A 4,463-nucleotide genomic window follows, 5' to 3' on the forward strand; every position below is an offset into this window, starting at 1 on the left:
CTGGTTTTTCGCTATTTGTGGCCGACCGAGGGAACCAGGCAAAGCGGACACATTACGGCGCAAGAGCCGTTGGCACTTAGGCGAGCTCCAGAAGGAGAGGCTGATTTTTCGCTATTTGTGGCCGACCGAGGGAACCAGGCAAAGCGGACACATTACGGCGCAAGAGCCGTTGGCACTTAGGCGAGCTCCAGAAGGAGAGGCTGATTTTTCGCCGTTTGTGGCCGACCGAGGGAACCAGGCAAAGCGGACACATTACGGCGCAAGAGCCGTTGGCACTTAGGCGAGCTCCAGAAGGAGAGGCTGATTTTTCGCCGTTTGTGGCCGACCGAGGGAACCAGGCAAAGCGGACACATTACGGCGCAAGAGCCGTTGGCACTTGCGCGAGCTCCAGAAGGAGAGGCTGATTTTTCGCTATTTGTGGCCGACCGAGGGAACCAGGCAAAGCGGACACATTACGGCGCAAGAGCCGTTGGCACTTAGGCGAGCTCCAGAAGGAGAGGCTGATTTTTCGCCGTTTGTGGCCGACCGAGGGAACCAGGCAAAGCGGACACATTACGGCGCAAGAGCCGTTGGCACTTAGGCGAGCTCCAGAAGGAGAGGCTGGTTTTTCGCTATTTGTGGCCGACCGAGGGAACCAGGCAAAGCGGACACATTACGGCGCAAGAGCCGTTGGCACTTAGAAAATATTCGCCAAAGTTGGCGCGAGCTCCAGAAGGAGAGGCTGATTTTTCGCTATTTGTGGCCGACCGAGGGAACCAGGCAAAGCGGACACATTACGGCGCAAGAGCCGTTGGCACTTAGAAATTTTTTGACAAAGTTGGCGCGAGCTCCAGAAGGAGAGGCTGATTTTTCGCTATTTGTGGCCGACCGAGGGAACCAGGCAAAGCGGACACTTTACGGCGCAAGAGCCGTTGGCACTTAGAAAATATTCGCCAAAGTTGGCACGAGCTCCAGAAGGAGAGGCTGATTTTTCGCTATTTGTGGCCGACCGAGGGAACCAGACAAAGCGGACACATTACGGCGCAAGAGCCGTTGGCACTTAGAAAATATTCGCCAAAGTTGGCACGAGCTCCAGAAGGAGAGGCTGATTTTTCGCTATTTGTGGCCGACCGAGGGAACCAGACAAAGCGGACACATTACGGCGCAAGAGCCGTTGGCACTTGCGCGAGCTCCAGAAGGAGAGGCTGATTTTTCGCTATTTGTGGCCGACCGAGGGAACCAGACAAAGCGGACACTTTACGGCGCAAGAGCCGTTGGCACTTAGAAAATATTCGCCAAAGTTGGCGCGAGCTCCAGAAGGAGAGGCTGGTTTTTCGCTATTTGTGGCCGACCGAGGGAACCAGGCAAAGCGGACACATTACGGCGCAAGAGCCGTTGGCACTTAGGCGAGCTCCAGAAGGAGAGGCTGATTTTTCGCTATTTGTGGCCGACCGAGGGAACCAGGCAAAGCGGACACATTACGGCGCAAGAGCCGTTGGCACTTAGGCGAGCTCCAGAAGGAGAGGCTGATTTTTCGCCGTTTGTGGCCGACCGAGGGAACCAGGCAAAGCGGACACATTACGGCGCAAGAGCCGTTGGCACTTGCGCGAGCTCCAGAAGGAGAGGCTGATTTTTCGCTATTTGTGGCCGACCGAGGGAACCAGGCAAAGCGGACACATTACGGCGCAAGAGCCGTTGGCACTTAGGCGAGCTCCAGAAGGAGAGGCTGATTTTTCGCCGTTTGTGGCCGACCGAGGGAACCAGGCAAAGCGGACACATTACGGCGCAAGAGCCGTTGGCACTTAGGCGAGCTCCAGAAGGAGAGGCTGGTTTTTCGCTATTTGTGGCCGACCGAGGGAACCAGGCAAAGCGGACACATTACGGCGCAAGAGCCGTTGGCACTTAGAAAATATTCGCCAAAGTTGGCACGAGCTCCAGAAGGAGAGGCTGATTTTTCGCTATTTGTGGCCGACCGAGGGAACCAGGCAAAGCGGACACATTACGGCGCAAGAGCCGTTGGCACTTAGGCGAGCTCCAGAAGGAGAGGCTGATTTTTCGCCGTTCGTGGCCGACCGAGGGAACCAGGCAAAGCGGACACATTACGGCGCAAGAGCCGTTGGCACTTGCGCGAGCTCCAGAAGGAGAGGCTGATTTTTCGCTATTTGTGGCCGACCGAGGGAACCAGGCAAAGCGGACACATTACGGCGCAAGAGCCGTTGGCACTTAGAAATTTTTTGACAAAGTTGGCGCGAGCTCCAGAAGGAGAGGCTGATTTTTCGCTATTTGTGGCCGACCGAGGGAACCAGGCAAAGCGGACACTTTACGGCGCAAGAGCCGTTGGCACTTAGAAAATATTCGCCAAAGTTGGCACGAGCTCCAGAAGGAGAGGCTGATTTTTCGCTATTTGTGGCCGACCGAGGGAACCAGACAAAGCGGACACATTACGGCGCAAGAGCCGTTGGCACTTAGAAAATATTCGCCAAAGTTGGCACGAGCTCCAGAAGGAGAGGCTGATTTTTCGCTATTTGTGGCCGACCGAGGGAACCAGACAAAGCGGACACATTACGGCGCAAGAGCCGTTGGCACTTGCGCGAGCTCCAGAAGGAGAGGCTGATTTTTCGCTATTTGTGGCCGACCGAGGGAACCAGACAAAGCGGACACTTTACGGCGCAAGAGCCGTTGGCACTTAGAAAATATTCGCCAAAGTTGGCGCGAGCTCCAGAAGGAGAGGCTGGTTTTTCGCTATTTGTGGCCGACCGAGGGAACCAGGCAAAGCGGACACATTACGGCGCAAGAGCCGTTGGCACTTAGGCGAGCTCCAGAAGGAGAGGCTGATTTTTCGCTATTTGTGGCCGACCGAGGGAACCAGGCAAAGCGGACACATTACGGCGCAAGAGCCGTTGGCACTTAGGCGAGCTCCAGAAGGAGAGGCTGATTTTTCGCCGTTTGTGGCCGACCGAGGGAACCAGGCAAAGCGGACACATTACGGCGCAAGAGCCGTTGGCACTTGCGCGAGCTCCAGAAGGAGAGGCTGATTTTTCGCTATTTGTGGCCGACCGAGGGAACCAGGCAAAGCGGACACATTACGGCGCAAGAGCCGTTGGCACTTAGGCGAGCTCCAGAAGGAGAGGCTGATTTTTCGCCGTTTGTGGCCGACCGAGGGAACCAGGCAAAGCGGACACATTACGGCGCAAGAGCCGTTGGCACTTAGGCGAGCTCCAGAAGGAGAGGCTGGTTTTTCGCTATTTGTGGCCGACCGAGGGAACCAGGCAAAGCGGACACATTACGGCGCAAGAGCCGTTGGCACTTAGAAAATATTCGCCAAAGTTGGCACGAGCTCCAGAAGGAGAGGCTGATTTTTCGCTATTTGTGGCCGACCGAGGGAACCAGGCAAAGCGGACACATTACGGCGCAAGAGCCGTTGGCACTTAGGCGAGCTCCAGAAGGAGAGGCTGATTTTTCGCCGTTCGTGGCCGACCGAGGGAACCAGGCAAAGCGGACACATTACGGCGCAAGAGCCGTTGGCACTTGCGCGAGCTCCAGAAGGAGAGGCTGATTTTTCGCTATTTGTGGCCGACCGAGGGAACCAGACAAAGCGGACACTTTACGGCGCAAGAGCCGTTGGCACTTAGAAAATATTCGCCAAAGTTGGCGCGAGCTCCAGAAGGAGAGGCTGGTTTTTCGCTATTTGTGGCCGACCGAGGGAACCAGGCAAAGCGGACACATTACGGCGCAAGAGCCGTTGGCACTTAGGCGAGCTCCAGAAGGAGAGGCTGATTTTTCGCCGTTTGTGGCCGACCGAGGGAACCAGGCAAAGCGGACACATTACGGCGCAAGAGCCGTTGGCACTTAGGCGAGCTCCAGAAGGAGAGGCTGATTTTTCGCCATTCGTGGCCGACCGAGGGAACCAGACAAAGCGGACACATTACGGCGCAAGAGCCGTTGGCACTTAGAAAATATTTGCCAAAGTTGGTGCGAGCTCCAGAAGGAGAGGCTGATTTTTCGCCATTCGTGGCCGACCGAGGGAACCAGACAAAGCGGACACATTACGGCGCAAGAGCCGTTGGCACTTAGAAAATATTCGCCAAAGTTGGCGCGAGCTCCAGAAGGAGAGGCTGATTTTTCGCCGTTCGTGGCCGACCGAGGGAACCAGGCAAAGCGGACACATTACGGCGCAAGAGCCGTTGGCACTTAGAAAATATTCGCCAAAGTTGGCGCGAGCTCCAGAAGGAGAGGCTGATTTTTCGCCGTTCGTGGCCGACCGAGGGAACCAGGCAAAGCGGACACATTACGGCGCAAGAGCCGTTGGCACTTAGAAAATATTCGCCAAAGTTGGCGCGAGCTCCAGAAGGAGAGGCTGATTTTTCGCCGTTCGTGGCCGACCGAGGGAACCAGGCAAAGCGGACACATTACGGCGCAAGAGCCGTTGGCACTTAGAAAATATTCGCCAAAGTTGGCGCGAGCTCCAGAAGGAGAGGCTGATT

This window comes from Syngnathus typhle, linkage group LG13 (genome assembly GCF_033458585.1).
Source record: "Syngnathus typhle isolate RoL2023-S1 ecotype Sweden linkage group LG13, RoL_Styp_1.0, whole genome shotgun sequence".
NCBI lineage: Eukaryota > Metazoa > Chordata > Actinopteri > Syngnathiformes > Syngnathidae > Syngnathus > Syngnathus typhle.